Raw genomic sequence first — 25,003 nt, forward strand, 5'->3', positions numbered from 1 at the left:
CATCTCCTTGATCCAAGTCTTGTGCATTTCGATCCACCAGTCGAGTTTGCCTTCCTTTAGTAGAGGTGGCTTGTTGAGAGTTTGTCCGTGAGTTGGAGTCGAGGAAGACATGGTTGATTACAGAACGGTTCCTGCTCTGATACCAATTGTAGGATCGTCGATCTTTGCTTAAGTCGCGACTAGAGCGACCTTGTGGTCTTAAGTTAACTTTGTTGATCGTAAGGATCTTTAATGTGCGGAAATAAACTTGAAGACACAATGTTCTGCAAACAAACTCGTATATTGCTTATCAATCCTAGTTACAGTCTAGTTTCATACACAATAAAACTTCTAAGTAAGATAGATCTCTAAAGCAACTATACTATTCTCTCTCACTTGTTTACAACTGCCTGGTTTCGCCTCTCTTCGTCAACTAATGACGAGATGCTATCTCTACGATATATATAGACCATCTAACATCTGGTCTATCAAATCTAATAATAAATCGAATATCTAAACTGAATTGAAACAACTAAATCTTCTAGTTATAGAAGATATATAATAAAGAAAAAGATAAAACTTATGCTAAAAGATAATGTTTGTTCTAGGTACTCATATCATTCCATATCTAAGCGAATCTACTAAAACGTGAGAGACACGCTCTAGTATCTTCCGATCTTCTAAGTGCCGAAGGCAATGCGCTATTCGTTTTATAGTCTTGAGGTCGCTTTGATGGTATAACGTCTGCAACGACCTTCCAATGGCTTTAGCGACTATCTTCTATGCTTGGCACTAGTGTTCTTCGTTGATAAGTCTTTACAGCTTAGACTTTACAACATCTTATATTAGACAAATATTTGTCTGTGATTGTCGCGACCTTCTTTGTCATTAAAGCGACCTTCTGTATATAGTCGCGACCTCTGATTCATGCATAGCGACCTGCTCCTGATCATCGCGACTTGCTTTCCGTGCTCTGCTCCACTCCATACGCTTCCCAAGTACCTATACTGAGTAAACTCAATGTAGATGTTAAAAGCAAGTGTTTGTTATCATTAAAACTAGAGAAACTGAGGTAAAGCAATACTAGCTTGACCTAACAGTATTTCCAAATAAAATCCATAAACCACTGTTAGAGCCATCTACATTACTTATTACAAGATTGTTAATACCTAATTTAATAAGAAAGTTTTTACTTGGAATAGTATTTGATTTTGTTTCTCTTAAACATAGAATATCTAAATGGTTATTTGTTTTAATAAAAGAGATTTCTGTCCAGAAATCTGTTCTCTTAACCCCATGAAAATTCCAATATGCAATCTTCATAATATAAAGAATATAATTAGGATCCAAAGGTGCTCAAGAGCGCAAGAAAATGATACCAAAAGGTATCGATAGAAGTGGTAGATATTAGGAAGTGAAAGAATTAATCTGAGATAGTATGTAGATGACATTCATAAATATAACATGACAATACGTAATTTAACATGACATTCTATATTAGCCAAATAAACGGGAAACAAAACATAGATAAAAATAGTCTAGTGTGAATGGAGTAATACCATAGGGGTCGTAGGAAATACAACAATGTGCTTCCTAGATAGACAATGGTAGGCATCCATTCACATATGAATAGTACTTCTAATACCATAGAGATGTACAATATAAGCATAGTAGTAGTGCATCTTAGGATAAATATTTACATAAACCAAAGGATCATATGCCCTTGAACCACAAACTTGATAATATAGAATAAAGTTACCTTCCCTTGATTGGATACGAGCTTATTCATGGTGAACTCGTTGTTGAGTTTTCCATAGCCTTCCGCTTCCTCGTGGAAGAAGAAGAAGGATCATGATCCGAGCTTGATTTGTCCTCCTCAGTTGTTGAGATGATCACTACACCTTTGAGCTACTTGATCACCGTAGTCTAGAAATTGGCTGACTGAAAGTTGGAATCATCGGTTTCCGATGCGATGGAATTGGGTAAAGTCACCACTGGAGGATTTGTAGAGCTCGTAATCGGAGCTGAAACTCTTCGAGTGCTAGTGACATTGTAGTTGTGGACCTGAATTGGAGTTTCTAGAATGGCTGATGTTGAGGAGAAGAGCATAGTACAAAGATTTTGGGCTGAAGTGGCTTGAGTATCGAAATTGGTCTAATGAGTTGCGTGATGATAGATGGGATTGTTTAGGTTATAAGGTCCTGTCATTTTGGGCCTAATATTTAAGCCAGGACAAACTTTGGTGCTCATACCCAAATATTGGGTAATAGGTATGCCGAGCATGGAAGCAAGAATTTGGGTTGAGTTTTGAACCGAGAACCGCCTTTGCACGAAATTCGGACGAGTGTCAGTATGAGTGGTGATGGGTTCAAATATGAAGTTACCTACCATTAAGGTTTGCATGCATGCATCGGCTTAAGGGTATTTCAGTGGTTCACTCTTAGTGTCAATATTGAGCAGGGACATTCTCAAATTGTTAAGGGGACAAATATCCAGAGAGTTATTAGGAGAGGCACATACATTACACCATTTAGAAAACCCTTTGTACCAAATGGGTAAAGTGTATGGATCACACCGAACCCCAGGAAAAGTAACAACTCCAGGAAACTTACCAGAAACAGGAACATTGACATTTATGCAAAATCTAGTAAATTTCATGCAGTTTCTAGAATTTGAGATGTCATCCATCCTAATGACAGATCCTAGACCGTTCATCTGAAGTATACTTTGAATGGAAAGGATAGAGATAAGGTACAAAGGCAACATGGGGATATGAACCCAAAGGTCAATATTATTTATTTCCTGGGTAAAAGGGTTGAAAGTTGAGTGGTAAGGAAGGACTAAAACCAATTTACCGGAAACATGGTACAATTTGTTATGCCAAATCCATTCTCTAGCTTCTCTATTTTCAAAGGTAAAAATAATTCAAAGATTTCCTATCTCATAAAACTGGATTTCACCTCACTGCACGCCAAGCCTGTCTAAGTCTACTAACCACAGTTTGAGTCAAAAAAGGCATTACCTACCCTCACTATAAGAGAGAAGTGGGTTAGCCAAAGTTTCCTGAACCTCGGGAATGAGGTGCGGGATTAGAGGTGTGGCTGTATAAGCCACTGATTCTTGAAAAAAAAACTCCTCCATAGAGACTTGTTGAGGAGTTGGAAGAGGACTTGACATAGGAGTATTACCTTGGATTTCTTCAGTATGGTCTTGAGAAGGATTCTCTTGATTCGGAACAAGAATGTCTTCATTCTAGTGGGTGAGATCCTGGTAAGTTGACGCAAACATGGGGGGTAGTGTTTGCAAACATCATGTAAGGGGTACTAATCGCATAGATGGTCCCAGAATCATTGTTTGGAATGTGATGTATGGAGTGAATATTAGAACCGTATGGGAAGTATACTAGTGCATGGGAATAAGACCTTTCGTTTTCCACAGTGTGGTTATTAGGACTATAGAAGTGGGGCATGCAATGAGAAGGATGGAAGCCAACCGTCACCTTTATAGAGAAAGTGGATAGTAGCGGAGAATGGAATGTGAAGAGGTATATGAGAGCAGAGATAGATTTTATAGGGTAAAGAGCCACGTTTCTTGTTTTTGTATGTAACAGTATCACAAATCTCCAGGAGAATCTAACAAACTGTGTGTATGGGAGAGACGACAATTTGCATGCCACAGTAAAAAGGGATATAAGAAGGGGAGCGATAAGGCTGCGGATAGGAGACTTGAAAGATAAGTTTAGCACATGAAAAACCCACCTCATAATACTATAAAGAAAGAGAATGTTTCTATGAAGAGTAATGATTAGATGATTTAGAAAAGTAATATTATACACCAGGTAGGTAAGTAAAGACACAAAAAGGATTTGATGAACATAGATATAAGAAATGGGAAATGAGTATAGTAATTCTAAGTCTAAGTGTTTATGCAGAAAATAAATAAACTGAAAATCAGATTCATAGGAAGAAACTTAAGATTGACTCGGACACAAAAGGATATAATACACCCCAAATGCTAAGGTTATGTAGTTTAAAATATATATATGTGTTAAAATAGGATACAACAAATTTAAACTATGATTTTTATATGAGTTCAAATTGATATTATATGTAGTATAAAGGTAATAATGAATGTATAATAAATAAGAACTAATACCATGTATTAAGTAATACAACTCTGTGTTGTTGATAAAAACAAGATACTTTATTTTGATAGTGATACTATCAATATAACTTGGAATGAATAGATTCATAAGATAAAGTATACATATTAATGCTAGATACTGAAGACATAGCCTAAAGAAAAGGACATACCTTTTACTATGAAAAGAGTAGTAATGGATTTGATTAGTATTCTTCCACATCCTCTTTGATAGGCTTATGACAGTAGTGCAAAATTTCTGATCTTTCTTGATGATGTAATAAGATTGAAGAAATATATGTAATCGTTGATTATCAAATATCTGAAGCAACATAATAGAAGAAAAAGGTTGTTGAACAACCATATTAAAGGGTTCAGACTTGAACCAGCGGAGTATCATAAAAGAGTTGAGAGCACAAGGGACTTCAAAGAATCATATATGTATATTGTCGAATAGATAGTCTGATTTTGAAATCTATAAGGAGATAATTGGTTAAGTTTCCCTTGGATATTGAATATATCAGCTATACATTTATACACTACAAGCATCAGAAAAAGTCCCCTAAAAATGTTTCTTAGAACCAGTGTTCTAAAAACGCTAGACGGGTGCTAGGCGGTGAGAGGGGCTTAGCGCCTAGGTGGGGGGCCTAGGCGGATAAATATTATAACACTTATTTTTATATTTTAATACAATTTCCTTATATGAAATGCTAAATATAAATATATTGATTCCTAATTTTCATAGTAATTCATAATTTAACTATGTGTTTTAATATAAGCATATAATTTGCTAATAAATCATCCAAAATTCATAGACTTTATAGCATTCTTCATAAAGAAGATCTCAAGACCACAACAAGCAAAAATACTACAGTTTTCTAAGCAAATTTGAACTTAATAAATTAGAAATATAATCTGATTCTCCATCTATTCATTATCAGTATCCTCCTCAAATTTAAATTAACTTCTTGCTCCATGAATGACTCATCAAGCTCAAACTCATCATTGTCTTCATCTACACCATCCTCTATTCCATCCAGTGTTCTAAAAAACGCACATAGGCGGGGCCCAGGCAGGACGTAGGCGCTCGGAGGATGATTTTTTCCCACCGCCTAGCTGAAAACGCCTAGCAACTAATTGCAACGTTAGGGTGCCGCCTAGAGCATATGAGCGTTTTTCAGAACACAACATAAAAGCCTAGCTTTTGAAATCAGATTGCTTAATTGATTGGCGGCATCTCGTACATTATAAAGAGTGGAAATTAGCATCAACTACATGCATAATAGGCCACAAATGGAGCATACTGCCGTAATCTTGACTTCGTGGAGCAAAGTGGCTAAATACAAGGATTATATGCACAAGGGAGAAGACGTGGAAGACGAGGAGCTGGAAGACGAGGAGCAAGCACGTGCCAATAAGAGACACAAAAGGGGCACTTTGCCCAGGGCGCACTGCCAAACTGAGTGAATCACCCAGTGGCGCGATCGCGCCACACACAACGCACCTGGGTCCTAGCTACTAGAGGTTGGCGTGATCGCATCGACCGTGGTGGGCCCGCGCCTTTGGTGCTGCCTGTGCCTTGAGAAGCCCTAATTTTGGGAGCTTAAGTGAGCTTTTTACCTAGTTTTTGTATTAATTTCGGGTTGGGCTTCTAATCACTTTATTCCTAGGGTTTGTTTTCTTATTTATAGGGAGAGCTTTGCCTCCTTCCTCATCATCGTATTTTCTACACAATAATTAATTAGGTTTGTTAGGATGAGGAGAGAGTAATCTCCCAAGCTTTATTCTCCGGGCGAAAGCCTGCGGATGTATGGGTTTGTAGGTTTTCTCTTATGGTTCTAATAAATATGATATTGCTTTGTTTTAATCTCTTATTTATCTTATACATTGATTTTGATGTGTTTATCTAGCCTAGTTACCTAGTTTTACATATTTCCTTCATATAGCTAGGGCTTGGTTTATCCTAGTTGGAGAACCTTGCCTACTTAGTGGCACAAATCACTACTTGGACTTGTTGGACTAGTAGGATGTGTAGATTTATGAGGTGTAGGCGCCAAGGAAAATACACTTTCCTATCTATTCATGAACTTAATGTTGCCTAGTAGTTAGTCTTGATAGTTTTAGGGCTAGGATGGTAGGTAAGACGCTATTAGGACTAGTTGACCTAGCTAGAAACTCTAGTACATGGATTAAGACCAACTTAGCATATAATAGAGAGATTGAACCCAGTTGAAATAGGAAACCAGGATCAAACCCATGAATTCGTAGATAGATTCTTAGGAGAGTAAATCACTTGCTTTTATTAGTTATTTAAATCAAGCAATCATACTTTCCATTTTTACCTTTGTTTACTTTAAAGTTAATTTCTTTGCAAACACAAGATTGGATACGTAGATTCCCTGTGGGACTCAACTCCTACTTACCAATCTACACCCGTAGAGAAGTGAGAAAGGATTTACTTTGATAAGGGCCCGCGATAACCCTTGTCAAATTGGCTCCGTTATCGGGGAGTCAAGTTTTCTTGTCTTGTATTTGTAATTTGATTAGCTTTGGTGCGAACCGTCTACACGGTCAGCACCCGCATTACTAATGAGTTCCAATAGTCATAGAACCAGGTTGGAACAGATCGCGAGAGCATGAGAGGAGGTGTATGAACTAGAAGCGAGGCTGAATAGACTCCAAGAAGGTTCTACTGAGAGTGCAGCAACAAGAGAGGTTGCAAAGATCGTTGAGGAAGAGGCTGCGAGAGCCTATAAGATTGAGGCTGCCAAAAGAGGCTGTGAGAGCCGTTAACAAAGGTACTACCACTCCATGCATCAACAACCCTATCCAGAGCCACAATGGTGGAGACCCTATCCCAACCCGGAGACTTCTACGAGGACCTTGATGCAAGTCTTGATTGGGCGTCTTGAGATCACTACTAGAGCAATAGAGGAGAACACGAGGTGGATCATTGACGAGTCGCAAACCACCACACGATACATGAATGAGCAAGTGGAGCGTATGGTGAAAGAAATGGCCACATGGGAAGAGAGACGAGCCGCTAGCATCAACACCACACCAGCCAGTACCGAAGAGAGCTCAAATGAGGAATACATGGAAGAAGAGGATACCGAGGTCGATAGTCCAGCCAATACCTACCCCAGAAAAGAAGAAGAAACCCTGCAACCGGTTGTGAAAAAGGCGCGTGAGATCATTACAGAAGCCTCACGCGCCCGCGTCCTCGCTGAGCGCGCCCAAGCCCCTTTTACAGGAGGGTGGCGCGACCGTGCACTCTCTTGGCGTGACCGCCCCCCTACTAGAGACAGACGTGACCATGCCCCTTACTTGCGCGACCGCGCCTCATGGAACTTTTTCCGGAATCCGTGGCGCAACCACGCCCTACATTGCTCGCCTGAGCACCACCTTCTGAAGTGCGTCACTACACCCTTATGCCGCTGATTCCCTTTAGTGAACACAATCCGGGGCTGCGGATAGGTGAAGGAAGAAGTAAGTTCGAGCTGAGGAGCGCCGAGTAGAGGTCAGACATAGGACCGGTTAGAAGGGGATGACTTTGGCTAACCGAGAAGCACAAAGGAGGTTCAGATGTAAGCCAGACAAGAAGAAGGAAGGTTTTATAGATAAGGAGGGCCACGAGGAGCCCATACCAGAATGAGAAGGAAATCCGTCGAGCCAACCACGTTAAACAAAGGCGCTGACCGGGTGGCAACCCGTTTATGAGGTATTTTCTCTAATTCCACTCTTCTTTTTACCTTTGTCTTTATCTCACAATGGGGACATTTCATAGTTTAAGTGTGGGGGTGGGGAATTATCTTGTCTATCTAATTAGTTTGAATTTTAAGCATTTTTTTAAAAAAAATTATAGAGTCGGCTATCATGAATTCTTCCTCCTTGATTCTTTGTGGACTTCAACAATGATGTTTTGATTTTGAGTCTTTCTACTATGCCTTTAATGTTAATAATGCAACTAGATATGATTATGATATGATTGATCAACTTTAGGACATTGACTCGAGCATGTAGTTTATGATTAGAATGCACTAGGTCCAAAACCAAGTTTGCATGATTACCCTATTTTCTCTAATTTTTCCCATATTGATTTGAGAGTTCTGTTCCCATCCTTCTTCATTACAATGGAAAAATAAAAATTAAAAAAGAAAATGATAATTTAGTTAGCTCTATGTAAAAGAAAGTCAAAAGAGAACGTGATGCCCGGGGTGTGAAATAGAACCAAGGGATCGATCCTCCAATGGCCTATTAAGCAAAGAGTTTCATAATATCCTGGATCATAAAATGGACAGGTTCTAACTCAAAAGAATAATTGGGTGTGTAATAAATTGTGTGAGTAGGATGAAAAGGAACAACAGAAAAATACAATTGGACTTATTAGAGTTAAGACTTGGTCTATTTGCTTTCAGTGGTTTGGGAAATCTTGCATTCTCTTCATGGATTTGAGCATGTGATCACTGAATTTGTCCTATTTTTAATCTTGTGTTATCTTCTTTTGTAGACTATTTGTCTAGAGACATTTTTGACATAGTCTAGAGACTCTTAGTTAATGCATTTGCATAGGATATCTTAGTTCAAGTGTGGGGGAACAATTGATGCCAATGTTGTTTTAGAATCAGTTCTTGAGTCTTAAGTAGTTGCTTTATTTTTTAAATTTCCTAGAGTCGGAATCTACGCGCTTTATTTTATGATTCTAGGTATCATGATCCTGAAGTTGATCAACGACCACTCCGATTGTGTCATCCATACTCACTGATCCCACCAAGAGTTAGGTACAGATTACTCGAGGATGAGCAAAGTTCAAGTGTGGGGGTATGATTGGCGGCATCTCATACATCATAAAGAGTGGAAATTAGCATCAATTATAGGCATAGTAGGCCACAAATGGAGCATATTGCCGTAATCTCGACTTCGTGGAGAAAAGTGGCTAAATATGAGGAGTACGTGCACAAGGGAGAAGACGCGGAAGGTAAGGAGCAAGCGCGTGCCAAGAAGAGACACAAAAGGGGCACTTTTCCCAGGACGCGACCGCTCTCTAGGACGTGCAACCAAACTGAGCGAATCGCCCAATGGCGCGACTGCGCCACACACGACGCGCTCGTATCCTAGCTACTGGTGGTCGGTGCGATCACGCTGACAGAAGTGCACTCGCGCCTTTGCCGATGCCTGCGCCGCGAGAAGCCCTAATTTCATGAGCTTAAGTGAGCTTTTTACCTAGTTTTTGTATTAATTTTGGGTTGGGCTTCTAAACACTTTATTCCTAGGGTTTGTTTTCTTATTTATAGGGAGAGATTTGCCTCCTCCCTCATAATCGTATTTTCTACACAATAATTAATTAGGTTTGTTACGATGAGGAGAGAGTAATCTCCGAAGCTTTGTTCTCGGGGCAAAAGCCTGCAGAGGTATAGGTTTGTAGGTTTTCTCTTATGGTTCTAATAAATATGCTATTGGTTTTTTTAATCTCTTGTTTGTCTTATATATTGATTATGATGTGTTTGTCTATCCTAGCTACCTAGGTTTACATATTTCCTTCATATAGATAGGGCCTAGTTTAGCCTAGTTGGAGAACCTTGCTTACTTAGTGGCACCAATCACTACTTTGACTAGTTGGGTTTGTAGGATGTGGAGATTAATGAGGTGCAGGCGTCAAGGGAGATACACTTTCCTATCTATTCATGAACTTAATGTTTCCTAAGAGTTAGTCTTGATAGTTTCCTGGCTAGGTTGGTAGGTAAGACGCTATTAGGACTATTTGCCTAACTAGCAAATCTAGTACATGGATTAGGACAAATTTAGCATATAATAGAGAGATTGAACCCAATTGAAATAGGAAACCAAGGATCAAACCCATGACTTCGTAGGTAGATGCTTAGGAGAGCAAAGCACTTGCTTTTATTAGTTCTTTAAATCAATCAATCATACTTTCTTTTCTTTTTTTCTTTGTTTACTTTAAATTTAATTTTTTACAAACACAAGATTGGATACGTAGACTCCCTGTGGGATTCGACTCCTACTTACCAATCTACGCCCGTAGAGAAGTGAGAAATGATTTACTTTGATTAGGGCCCGCGATAGTCCTCATCATTTAATTTAGTAGGAACTCTAAAGAACGAGACTAAAATGACATATCCTATTGAAGAGAGAAAAAACAAAACAATAATCTTAATAAATCCATTTAATTGAAACCATAAGGGCTTGGAAAACTTGATTTGAAACCACGGGAAAGGGTTCTTCCAAGAACCAGTTAAATTCCAAAATTGAAACCATTATTAAAACAAAAACATGATAGAATTGATAGATAGGGAAACATATCTGTTGAAGGAAGGGTTGATTAACTCTGCAAACACTGAGAATATACTCCAAATGATTCCATCCAGATAACAAGTAAAGAAGACTTTTTATATCAAGATTCAGACAATGAATGGGAGAAGAAGAAGGAGAAACACTGACGATCACCCTATTTACACCCCTCGCACCTTTAGCTAGCCACCCAAGCTCCGACGAGCCAAAACTTAGCTCCAAAAGACTACCGAGGAAACGAGAGAGAGGAAAGAGGCACTCTCTCTAATTGCTTGTTTTTATTATTCTAAAGAGGGGCCTAGTATTTTTTATACTTGCATAATGCATTCCGAAATGGGCCCGATATTTTTTATATCCCCACTCGTGCTTTCCCTTAAGGAAAAAAACATTAGCCACTCGCCACTGCGACTTCGTCTTTGCATTGTCTCAATGAAAAAGGCTAGGGTTTTGAAGTCATGATCGCAACACAATTTTCCCGACGACTTATGGACAGAGATTCTGTCAAGAGTCCCCGTCAAATCTCTGCTCTGTTTCCGATGCGTTTCTTGCTCATGGAAGACCCGGATCTACAATTCCAATTTCACTCGCTTGCATCTCAATCACTTCAACAACCATCCCGATGCTCCAATCCTCTTCAGAGAAGGTGAAGGTCAGTGTGTTATCAAGAACAACAAAACTCTCACAACCATTTCTAGTATCGGCTTTCTCCAAAGTGCCCTTCAATCAAAGGTTGTAAGATCCTTCAGGTGGTGGTATATGGTCTCATCTGTCGATGGATTGTTCTTGCTTCAGCATGAAGCTTAACTAAGGTTGTGGAATCCCTCTATCAAAAAATCCCTACCTCTCCCTCCACTTCCTAAAATTCCTTTGCTGGACGAAAATGTTGAAACTGACGGCTTTCGATTTGGGTTTGATCCATTGAGTAGGGATTACAAGGCTGTCAAATTCATCACGCTACTCGAGGAAGATGTTCAATTCGCGACAATGTATACCCTGAGGACTAATTCGTGGAAGCTAGTTGAATGTAAGAGCGAGGGGCGCATCGACCTTGCCTTTCATTGTTGGCAGTCATCCGTCTCTTTCAATGGTGTAATATATGGTCTTGCAAGAGATTATGTGACTGAGGCCATGAAATTGTTTTTCTTTGATTTGAGTAGTGAGGTGTTTGCTTCCTTTGATTTGCCTTTACCTAGTCAAACATTGGACTCTAAGTATTACCTCACAATTTTTGATGATGGGTGCTCACTTTCACTGGTTCATTTGGATGAACCCGATGGATCTATATGGACTTTCAAAAGGTTGGGAGATGATACTGAGACGGTGAATTGGATTCAGTGATACACCTTTCCTGTCAATCAACTACGTTTCAAAGATTTTTTGTGCATTAAGAAGAATGGTGAGATGTTAGATGAAATTTGGCAAAATGGTGCTATGTTATAACCTTGACACTCCTTGTTCTCTCAACCATGTTCTCTTGGTGTAAATCCTCTCTTGTTGTAAGTCCTCTAGAAACTCCTTGTTCTCTGCAGATTCTCCGTAGCATCCTATGGGATCATGTTGAGAATGCTTCTTCCGCAAGCCATTTCGATCATCCTCCTATCAACAGTCAATAACTCATGGGTGAGAAATAGTACCAAATCTGGGTACTCGTAACCATGAAAGGGGCAGATAGCACATAGCCCCTTGAACTTCTCTAGGTAGTCATACACCGACTCCTCGTCTCGTTGCTCCACTTGCGCTATATCCCTCTTAAGCGCATTCGCCTTATTCACTGGGAAGTATCAGTTAAAGAACTGTCGATGTAGCTCCCAACTCTCTATAGATCTTGTTGGAAGGTGATAGTACCAATCCCTAGCATAGCGGTGTCCTTTAGCGTGAAATCGAACGCCCTCATCTTAATCTATTCTTCTAACACATTGATCGGTTTCATGGTCATGCATATGTCGTGAAACTAGTTCAAGTGCATGATGGGTCATGTCCAGGCAGCCCATGGAATGTCGGAAGCAAGTTTATCACCCAGGACTTGAGTTCGAAGGTGACTCTGTAAGCAAGTGGTGGTAGGACCACCGCTTGGGGCTGTTGCGTTAGATTGGGAGTGGTGCGCTCCCGTAACGTCCTATTTCAGACATTGTTGTTTTGATAAGCAAGGACTGATTTAGGGGGGGTATTAGGGGGCCCGGGCCCCCTGTTTACCCGATCCGGTAATTATATTTAGTGGAAAAAATGAAAAATTAGATATATTTATCCAATCTATAACAACAAAATTCTCTGACTAAGGTGGTAAGCTCTCATTGTACTATGGAAAGGTCTTGAGTTCAAATCTCATATCCATCCAATCTCTCCTATTTTTTATATTTTATGAATAACTTTCACTATGTTTTTACTAAATGATTATATTTATCCTTATAAATATTTTTTTATTATAATTACTTAATTAATAATAAAATTTATTATTATTACATATTAAATTATATTTAAAAAAATTATAGTGATCCCCCTTAAAAAATTCCTAAATCTGCCACTATTGATAAGCATAGGCCTCTAAGAATTGGTTCATCAACAGTTGATTTGCCTGCAACTGCTCAGGGGTCTGTTGGTTATCCTGGTCATTCATCTCTGCTGTCCTTTCTCTTTTGACCTTCTAACAGTCCTCTCAATCTCTGGGATGAGCTCAAAAAGTGAATGACTAGTAGCAATGGTGCTGACTATACACTAGTCAGCACCAGGGTCAATTAAATTAATACCTCAATAAAAGAAATCTGATTCCCTGGAAACGGAGCCAAATTTGACGACGGTCAAAATAGTCATTCCTGCCGCCGTCGAATGTAATTATCCCAACTACTACTCTATCTAAGAAAAGCGATAAGTAGGGGTCGAATCTCGCAGGAAATCAAATGAGATAAATTCTTATGGTATTGAATTCAATTAACCCTAAAATGTAACCAAAGAAGGAAATTGATGAAACTAACTAACAAATGATTGATTTGGTGATTAATATGGGAAATCACTTTGCACAGTCAGTATCTACCTAAGAAGTTGATTAAATGATCATTGACATCTTCTATTCGGGTTCTCTTCTAATGCTTATATATCCTCTAGTTTCCCTAATCCTTGTTCCTATGTAGCTAATTAGTCCAACTAGTCCTAATAGCCCTTACCTCTAATATAACTTTGAAACTATCAAAGGTTAATTCCTAGGTAGGATTAAGTTCAAGAATAAATAGGAATGTGCAGTGTCACTTGGCTGCTAACACATCATTATCCTCCACACAACTACAAGTCCAACTAGTTTAGGTAATTGATTCACTACTCTATGACAAGACTCTCCAACTCGGACAAGTCAAGCCTAGCAATATGAAATCGACTTAAACAACCTAGGTGATCAATCTAGATAGATAATTCAATTCAATCAGAAATATACGCAAGAGGATAAAGCAAACTAGGATATATTATTGCAAACACATGATAGAAGTCTTACATTTAATCAACCTATTGGCTTTCACCAATCGAACAAAGTATATGAGACTACTCCTGGCTCATAGCGAATAACCTATGTAAAATGTGAAAATGATAAAAGATGAGATAATGAGAAGGAGGCAGAGCTCTCAACCCTATTTATAAAACCTAAAGGCCCTAGAAATAACTAATAAAAATCCCAGCCCAAAGCTCAATCAGAAAGCAATTAAAATGCCCAAAGAAATCTCGCAAAAAAGCCCAAATAGAGTCACAGTCCGACAGTGGCCCGATCGCGCCCAGGCATGGCATGTGCGCGCCTGGGCATGCATGGTCGTGCCCGGACGTTTTTTCTCATTTCACTGGCGATTATGGGCGCGGTCGCGCGGGCCATGGGCACAGTCATGCCTAGGCTTCTGTAGCGTCTTATCCTACGTGGACGCGCGATCATTCCTTGTCCTTTGGCAGTTTTCTCTTCGGTCTTCTCCTAAATGCTCGCGATCCTCGTGTTTAACAATTTACCACTATTTTTAATGATCTTTTAATAAAATTAACAATTTACCACTATATAATATTATAGTATATATAAAATAAAAGTTTCTAATTGATTTCATAGAAATGGAAATTATTTTGAGGATTTTATTTTATAAATTTAATACATAAACCAAATATAAACATATTAGTTTATTATTTTAATATTTTAAAAGCCTCTCTAAGAGTCAGCCAATAAAATTAACAAAACTCACTTAGCTCTTAACAAATAATTCTTGTTCTAAGAACCTCTCTAAGAGCCAACCATTGCGGGTACTCAAGTAGAGGTTTAGATTATTAATATAATAAGTAAAGTGGTTTAGATTAAAATAATGATAAAAATCGGTTCAAAAAATTATTAGATCGGGCTGATATCAATCTGGCGAACTAATATGCATGTTTGTCTATCGGAGCACATTTTAAAATACCTATATATATAGAAGATAAAATACTTATTTTTTTCGATCATTAATTAATACTTAATAGATGTTGCATAACTTAACGAATAAAAGGATATAATTAGTTGGCCTAGTATTTCTTATACTTGCATAATGCTTTGCGAAATGGGTCCAATATTTGTTATACCCCCACTTGTGTTTTCCCTTAAAGAAAAAAACATTAGCCACTCACCACTGCGTCTTCTTCTTTGCATTGTCTCAATGAAAAAGGCTAGGGTTTTCAAGTCATGGTCGCAACACAATGTTCCCGACGACTTATGACCGGAGATGTAACTATCAGAGTCAAATGTGAAACGATGGTAAATTCCAGCAGGTAAGACAATCATACTTCCTTTCTTCACCCACACACAATCCACTTGTCATTATGGTCCCTCACATCAAAGTAACCTTTCATCAAAACATTAGAGCAAATCCACTGCACAGAACAAACGAAAGGAAAAATGGCTAATTTTACCACTTCCAGCCACACAGTAACGGATCTTCTCGTCAGTGTGAAGATGTTCCTCGAAGAATTTTTTATTTTATCTTCATATTTTGGAAGCTTTTAACAACAAACCTCACAGAAGTCCTACGATAAAACAGAAATTTCTATTAGTAACAGGGCACAAAGTACTTCTTCTTTTTATTGTATTTATCTCTGTTCAAAATGTGTAACTATAAAAAATGCAGCACACCATATAGGAGTATCCACGTTCTTCACAAATCTTCTTCAACTCCTCATTTGTTTCATAGTTATCAGCATCTAAACAACAACTGAGAACTCCGAGCTTTGAAATATTCCAGAAATGAATGGTAATCTACAATATACAGGGCCAAATCTTCAAGAATATGAGACAAATTCCTTAGGTTCACGGTGATGGGGAAGTCTCTGGTCTTCATCACTCTGTCCATTTACCATTCTTGAAGTAATTCCTCCTATGGATTCTACAAAGGAAGAGCAAATCATATATAATATAATATGAAAGTATATGAAATCAGTAAACAAGCATCAGAACTATGCTATGATAGCCTACAACAACCATTAAAGTGAAATTGGGAGATTCGAATATTACTGGTGTGGTACAGTAATATCATAATATGATTTAGAAGAGAGAAAAAAATAGTTATGATTTTTTAGGTGAGTATCACCATTGAAGATACTCTTAGATCATCTACAATGTTGATACTTCAAATTTCTTAGATATTTTTACAGATTAATATCAATTTTTTAATTATTTTAAATAGTATAATAAAATAAAATAATATTTTAAAATTCACTATATACTCATTTTGAATATCACCATTGAAGCTCTTGTAAGAAAGAAAGAAAAGAGGGAAAATAGAGAAAAGTCATGGATGAATTGTGAAAGGAATAGAGTTTCATGTGGGTTGAAGAGATGAGAGATATTATCTAGCTTTAATTATTCTACAAGATAACTAGTAATGGATGTCCGTACTTTTCACGGGCTATCAATCATTCTGATGTATTATTATTTTGTATTTTGCCAGTACTTGTATCCTCGGTGGAAAAGGAGTATTTTCGTGCTACATTCTATATGATCTATATCATAATGTGATAGGTGTTTTACTTGTTCTTTTATTTGTGACAATATTTATATGGGTGATAGGCTACACAATTTATATCAGTTGCTACTACATCATTTTCATCATATATTTATATCTTTTTAATTTTTGAGAAATTTTACTTTTTATGCATATAGTTGAATCATCAAATCTTATATCTTTAAAGGATTTAGATCATACATATATAGATTGATGGAATTGATTATTTATCCATAATATTACTATTTATATGTCAAATACTTAACTATGAACCATTTTCCTTTAATCTTATTTTGTTCAGGATCATTGTGTATAGTTTTTAATAATTTTTATTATTTTTAACATAATTGTATGAATTAGTACTACTTGATTATCATGTACGCGGTACTTTTTTGGAAATCACTATTTTTTATAACTTAACAATAGTTCTACTTTCAGTTGTAGAATTATCATAAAGTTTTATTTTATACGTAACTCGTGATAGTTAAATCTGTCATAATATTAAAATTTTGATTTAGTGATGGTTATTTTATTAATAATGAAAGAAAAAAGTTAAATCATATATAAGACTGAATCGACGTGAAACTAAATCATAGTATTAAATGTCGGAACTATTGTGATTTTTAAATGGAGGTTGCAAGATGGAAAAAATGTGATTTTAATTTACCCCCACAAAAGGAGACTTGATCATATCAGAACACAATCTTAGCATTTTGATTAGTTTAATGTCGACTACATAATATCGGGACAATTTTGTTTTTTAGACCGAGGCTGCAAGAGAGAACAATGTTGATTTTCACAAAACACCACAAAGGCGACCTGATCACATCGATCTAGGAATGAACATAAAATCGGTGCAGACCAAAAAAATGGATCGGACCCGACTGGACCAGACCGATGTGATTCGGTCCGGTCTTCAGTCCGAGATTTTATATATTTTGGGCTCGGTCCGGTCCGGTCCAAAATCGATCTGACCCGGTCCGGACCGATAATTTAAAAAATAAAATAAAAATATGTAATATTAATTATAAAAGGTTATATATATAGATTGTTAATCTTTTTTAATATCTCAAATTAGTTTTGTGAATGATATAATTCTATATATATAAACAAAATATATTATAAAGCATAAATTTTATTTATTTATTATACATTTTAATAAAATTATAGTTTCACCCCGATTCGGTCCAAATATGGGTCGGGCCGAACCGAGACCGAGACTGGACCGATCTTTTTGGTCCTATCTTCGGTCCAAGGATTTTGTGAATTTGGTCTACGGTATGGTGTCAATTCGGATTTGGACCAATATTCATCCCTACATCGATCCATTAAGTGGTGTGTACAATCCATATAAATAAAAATGCAAGTCCAATAGTATGTAATAGAAGATATGTTTTCAAGGGAAAAATTGAAGATAAAGATATTGCAGCATTGATGACACATTTACTGATTTAAAAGTAGGCCAACCTTTAAGTATATATATATACAGAAGATAGATAGATAGTACGAAGGCTAATGATGGAAAGCGCAATAAAGGATGGATAAAACCTAAGCCCGGATATATAAACATCAACTTAGATGGGTTTGTAAAGGTTTATGGGCCATGTTTTGCTATCTTTGTCCTTCCTATCTCAAGCGACAAATCATGGTTGAAACTCAAGGTGTCTTTCTGGAAATCCAAACTAATTTCAGTTTGGGTTTCCGAAATATTGAAATTAAAGGAGATAATATTATTGTCATCACTTGCCTTAAACATACTTGGAAAGTTCCTTGGAAAATCACAATGTCATTGAAGAAGTTGTTACCTTGATTAACTCTACTGATGCAGTCAATATTACCCACTTCTATCACGAAGCTAACCAAGCTGCTGACTTCGTCACCAGTTGTTGGAGCCCGGTTTTGTCCGTATCTTGCTCCAGTGGGTGGAAGATGGTAAAACTCCATCTTTGAGGGCTTTTCCGTCCTTTTTCATATTGCTCTTCTCGCCAATTGATTGTGTGTTGATTTGATATCTTCAATTACTCTGCAAAAGCCTAGAACCGTAGGCGGGGGTCTCCTTGATAGGCTCTCTGACGCTCAATTCAGTAATGTATTTAAATATGCATATATTATGTATTGGACAATTGAGCATTAAGAACATGTAGATATGTGCTCCGTTCACCAGATGACTTGTCCCAGAGGGGGGAGGAATCACGTCCCTCTCATATTATTTAATAGCTACTAAGTACCGTAAATACGAAACAAGTGGTATGGATAAGTCAGGGCTTGCCCGAGACTAATTAATTAATATGCTCGAATGGAGCTTCGATGTATAATTGAATTAATTAAGATGATTATAGACGACTTACCTTGTTTTGGATATTCCCATTACACCTAATCATGATCTAATAGTATTACGCTTTATATGACCCTAATTAGAGAGGCCCAACTATTTGCTTTAGACGAATGGCCCAAATATCCGTTGCGAAGTGGACATGCCCACGTGATATCCCTGATTTCGTCCTCAGCAAAGAATATGCTATCTCCATGGAAAGCCCGAACCTCATTACACAATTGCAGTGGCCGACGCATCATGGAAAAGGCCCAATATCGGGAAGGGCCCATTTTCATTCTCTTCTGTCGTCTTCATCGAGGAGCTGGGATTCATCGTCGAGAAGGGAGAACTCATGAGGGACGGTTCGAGAGGATTGCGAGGAAGAGCTCGAGGGGTTTGATCCCTACTCCGACGATGCTCGAGACAGAGAAGACCGAGAATCCGACCCTTGTTTCCGGCGTTGGCACGTGAGGAAGGTGAGAGCTCAAGGAGCTCGGCACCGTTTTCCGGCGAGATCCTCGACTCTGTTTTCCGCAGTAAGTTTTATGAGGAGTAGGATCAAGATAAAAAAGCAAGTGTAACAAGATATATGTGTGAATGTTACACTTACTTTATATTCAATAAACAAAAGCTATTAAGCTAGTGTCTAAAGAATAGCTCTCAAGAAAGCGAGTAAACATAAGAGTGATTTGCTTGTTGAAAACGTTTATAGAGTAGCTTTGAATCAACTAGTTTTTAAAGAAGAGTAGCTCGATTGACTAGCTTTAATGTTTAAGATATGCGGAACTTAAAAACACTTTTAAGCGAGTCTTTTTCCCTTAAGTAAGCACATCGCGCTAGAAAGCGAGTATGCCATAAATGCGGAATAACAAGGTAAATCCACAATATGAATCTTAAATGGTTAAATGAAAGATTCAGCTCAATATTCACAGAGAGACTTGGTAAGGTGAGAACCATTGGCAATAATACATGACCGAGATGAAAATCACCAATATATTCAATATAATGAGTAGACGATTACAAGGCCTTATAACTCTCCACTCATTACACTCGCATTCAGTTCACTTACAACATTTATTGCTCTCAAATTGTATAGATGGCACTCACTCCCTCAGAGATAACCAACCAGCCCCAAACTCCCAGGCTTTCCTAATCCTATTTTATTTGTGCTAGCTAGACTTTCTCTCTCTCTCGAGATTTCCCAAGCTTGTGCGAATGTATACAATTATTATAACTATTTATAGAAATCCTAAACTTCGTCCCCAAGTTAGAAAACTCTATACAATATTGTAATATAAAGGAGATTGTCACCTTGGCAATCCGTGTGACTACTCCCCCAGGAAGGTCCTCCTCATGTTCTCCTTTTTCTTGAGCAACAAATTTATAACAAACTCTGCCATGCTAGAGATCCGCTCCATACCACTCCGCTTCAACTCGTCCACGCTGGCGATCCACTCTCCTCACTCTCCATAGGTAGAAACACATTCACCTATCCTGAGCGTCACGTCTTTCCCATCATCTTGCACGATATATTCTACACGCTGGTGCAGCATAAGCCACCCGGGTAGATTCCCTTCACTTCATTTCTTCATCGTTGAAGCACTGGATACACTAGCCGGCAGCGACTCTCTTCGTCTCTTCGCTAGTCTTTGTCTTCAACTCTTCTTCACATCTTCACTTCAGAATTGTGTTTCTTCAACTTAGAGTTGGTTGAGATTTCCTTTCCAATATCTTCTATCTTTGTAAGGCTCAAGACTAGTCTCTAGATTGTTCGCTTGGCCAAAGTGACTCTCTTGGATTCTTAACCTACTCCTGTATAGCTTAGAAAACACAAGATAGATCAAATGTAGTGTTTATCATCATCAAAATAAAAGGAGCAATTCGTCTGAGCAAGCTCAAACTAACAATTTCCCCTTTTTGATGATGACAAATAATTAAATAGTATAAGCACATCTATTTCAAAATGTACTCAGATAAGCTGTAACATATACAATGAAGCTTAAACTGATACTCGATAGATTGACCAAATCTGCTTAAAATCTCGCCAAAGCCACTTAGCGATTGTACCTTTATTCCCCCTTAGACCAAGCTGGTCTAAATTTTGCCCAATTTTGACAACAAAAAGAGTATTCTTAATCATTCACCTGCCCAAACCGTTTTTCTTCCCTCTTTTGGTATCATCGAAAAGGCATATATAATTCATCAAAGGGAACAAAAAGTAAGGTACTCAGTCACGCTTAACTCAGATAACAAGCATAATCATGTGAAGATCATGCGAGTGAGACAGTAACCATGAAGCACTCAAGTTACTAAAATCAATCTAAGGCATACTGTAAATATGTATATTATTCCTCATGCCTTTTGTAGATGGAACCCTAGCGAGTCTATCACATAGTCACGCAAGGAGAATTCAGAAAGCAAGTAGGAGTATCAACTCAAATCACCTTCATCTCAGTATGTTCACCAACTTTTACCAATAGACTTGATTTCTTCTTGAAGTGGCTTCACTTGTCTCAGTGCCAAAAGATAAACAGTGGCTTAGCACCGGTATCGAGATAATATACTTAAAGCAAGACAGGAAAAGGTATGGATGTAATGTGTAGACTTCATATTTCACCTCGCCTGATTAGCACCTGATTTTAGATAGTTGTGCTGGTCTTCGAGGCAATCATTCTTCACTCGCTTTGATGATTGGTGCTTAGTTACTTACACTGAGAGAAGTTTGATCGAGCTTGAGATGTGATACAGTCACTTAGCATGAAATTTAAAGCGCAACAATGAGGGGATATAATGCACATATAAGGGGGTCACTCGCACTCAAATATAGCAAGTATTAATCATGTGCATACAGGGGATACTGGCTTTCTGTCACAATAACGTATAGTTCATGTGTGGAGATATATCAAGGGAATCAGGAAGCAAGCATTAAAGTTAGGCTTAGGGACACTTAAAAGTGGATCATTTCTTAGGCATGTAATAGGCAAGAAGATGATCAGCACTTTCATGAGAGGTAAAGAAGAGCATGCGATGATACAGAATATAGGAACATGTTTGCATCAATATACTCATTAAGCTAGACATTTCTTGTTTAGATATAGCATGTTAACAAGAAAAGATCATGAAAGATTACCTCATCATAAGTTCCCAAAGATAAAATAAAATGCTTAAACATAGCCAGTATGAAGGAACTTACAACGAGTGGAAGAATGGTCTAATTGATAGGAATTAAGCCCAGCTGAAGCCTTAGGTTTAAGAAAGGTACCCGGTTTAGCACCTTAGTGAAGATATCAGCGATTTGACTCTCTGTTGGTATGTGTGTAAGCTTCACCCTCGTATGCTCAACGTGGTCTCGTAGAAAATGATGGAAAACATCTATGTGTTTAGAGAGAGAGTGATAAATCGTATTCTCAAAAAGATTTATGGCGCTTGTGTTATCATAGAGAATTTGAAGAGTACCTAGATGAACACCATAGTCAAACCAATTGTTGTTTTAGCCAAAGCAATTGAGAACAACAAGCTTCCGCTACGATGTACTCTGCTTCGATGGTTGATGTGGCTAATGAGTTTTGCTTCTTCGAGCCCCAAGACACAAGACATGGGATGAGATACTGAGCCATACAACTAGTGCTTTTTTCTGTCCACCAAATAACTAGCATAATCTGCATAGGTATAGCCTATAAGGGAGAGCTTACCACTGCTGGGATACCAGAGGCACAATTCTTGACTCCTTTTCAAGTACCGGAAGACTCGCTTGACATGTTGAAGATGCGAAGCCCTTGTGTCTGATTGAGCACGAGCACATACGCCTACTGCAAATAATATATCAGGTCTAGACGCGGTAAGATACATTAGAGACCCTACCATTTCCTGTAAAGAGTGGCATCCACTTTGGCTTGATCAAGACCGACATCCAACTTGGTCATGGTTGAAAAGGGAGTTGGAAGCGGCTTGAAATCTTCCATGTCATACTTCTTTAGAAGCTCCTTAATATACTTCTGTTGACGAGTTTGAATACCTGTTTTAAGTTGGTTAACTTGCAATACTAGGAAGAAAGTGAGTTCACCTATCATGCTCATGCTAAATTTTGAGCTCATTGTATTCTTGAAGTCCTCAACTAGTTGCAGATTAGTAGAACCAAAAATAATATCATAAACATAAATTTGGACAATTAGCACATTACCTTTTACCTCTCTAATGAACAAGGTCTTATCAAAAAGACCTCGCTTATAACTATTTTGGATAAGGTAGTCTGATAAACACTGATACCAAGCACGGGGGGCTTGTTTCAGTCCATAGAGTGCCTTATCAAGAATGAAGATGTGCTCTAGATGATCTGGATCTTCAAATCCGGGTGGCTGCTTAGCATACACTTCCTCTTTCAACTTACCATTGAGGAAGGCAGTCTTTACGTCCATTTGGAATAGCTTAAATTCCTTATGGGCCGCATAAGCAATTAATAAACGAATAGCTTCAAGTCTAGCAACAGGTGCATATGTTTCATCATAGTCAATACCTTCCTATTGATTATACCCTTGAGCCACCAATCTAGCTTTATTTCGCACCACCTCTCCAGCATCATCTAACTTATTTCTGTAGACCCAACAAGTACCTATAATAGTTCTATTTGCTGGTCTAGGTACAAGTCCCCACACCTCATTTTTCTCAAATTCTTCTAGCTCTTCTTGCATTGCAATCACCCAATCCGGATCGAGAAGCGCTTTATTGATATTTTTGGGTTCCTGAAGCGAGACAAAGGAACAACTAGAATAATGACATTCAGATCTAGAGCGATTCTGTGTACCTGAATCAAACGAGGATACGATGTTGGTTACAAGATGATCCTTCCTTTGTTGATAGTTTCTCACTTCAATTTGAGTAGAATCAGGAAGTGTGAGAATAGTAGTCTTTCTTTGAGTGTCATGCTAGCTTTCAGCTTCGTCTCCTAGACTCGCTTGAAAGTCATGTAGACTCGCTGGCAAGGGAGTCTAATCAGATGTATCTGTAGATGGAGATTCTAGACTCGCTGCTGGAATCGATGGACTCGCTGTTGGACTTGCTGAACTCGCTGCCTCTTCAGCGACTATTGGAATGACATTATTGCTTAGAGGAAGATCAGTATCACCATCTTCTTCATCTTCGCTACCTGAACCTAGATCCATAGAAGGAGGAAAAGAAGAAGACAAGGCAGGAGATAGAGATTGACTAACCTTGATAAACGGATCTTCACTCATGACCGTGTTGGAATCAACATGTCTTCAATATTCATGGTTTGCTTGTTGAGATCCCTGTATGCTTTGCTTGCTGGAGCATAGCCTAAGAAGACAGCCTCATCGCTTCTGGCATCAAACTTCCTCAAAGTGTCCCTTCCATTATTATGGACAAAACATTTGCATCCAAACACCCTTAGATGTGAAATATTAGGTGTTTGTCCTTTAAGTAGTGCATATGCAGTCTTTTCAAGCAAGGGTCTAAGCATATCCCAGTTAATAATGTAACTCGTTGTGCTCACAGCTTGAGCCCAATAGCTATATGGAAAACCGCTTGATAATAGCATTGTTCTAGCCATTTGTACCAGAGTTCTATTTTTACGTTCAACCACACCATTTTGGTATGGAGTATAAGGAGCTGAGAAATTATGCTCAATTCCTTTACTTCTACAAAATGGGAGGAACTCCTTATTCTTAAAGTCATTCCCATTGTCTGAGCGAATCGTTTGAATAGGGAGTCCTAGATTTCATTCCAAAAGAGTAACTAATTCATGAAAAGCACCAAATGCTTGATCCTTACTCTTTAGAAAGAGAGTCCATGTGAAACGAGAAAAGTCATCAACAAGAACAAAAATGTATCGATTACCTCCCTTACTTTGTGTTTGCATAGGTCCACGCAAATACATGTCTATGAGTTCAAGAGGCACTTTGGTGGACACTACCTTTTTTTGAGTGAAAGAACATCTGGTTCCTATAGACTTGGAGCATTCTGCGCAAGAGGTCATTAACTCTGCCTGGATCCGGGGAAGACCTCGCACAAGACCTTTAGACTGTAGCTTGTGTAGCAGGTACAAGATATCATGTCCCAATCTTTGGTGCCATAGATTGGACTAATCCTGGAGTGTGGCAAGGCACATCTGTCTAGCTGGGGACAGTTCATGATCAAACAGGTAAGTGTTACCAACCCGCTTTCCTTTTAAGAGAATTTCCTGGCTAGCATTTTTTACAACCCAAGCTATTGTGTTAAATGTAACCTCATTTCCCCCTTGGTCACATAGCTGAGCTACACT

The 25,003-nt window shown here is 38.2% G+C and overlaps 1 pseudogene; it reads right to left on the bottom strand.

The window, feature by feature from the left end:
* Nucleotides 1-13,353: 13,353 nt before the first annotated feature.
* On the bottom strand, nt 13,354-16,719 carry LOC141249604 (uncharacterized; annotated as a pseudogene).
* Between the last annotated feature and the right edge of the window lie 8,284 nt (nt 16,720-25,003).

Source organism: Phyllobates terribilis, unplaced genomic scaffold, assembly GCF_046119375.1.
Source record: "Phyllobates terribilis strain yellow unplaced genomic scaffold, ASM4611937v1 Scaffold_4846__1_contigs__length_56624, whole genome shotgun sequence".
Classification (NCBI taxonomy): domain Eukaryota; kingdom Metazoa; phylum Chordata; class Amphibia; order Anura; family Dendrobatidae; genus Phyllobates; species Phyllobates terribilis.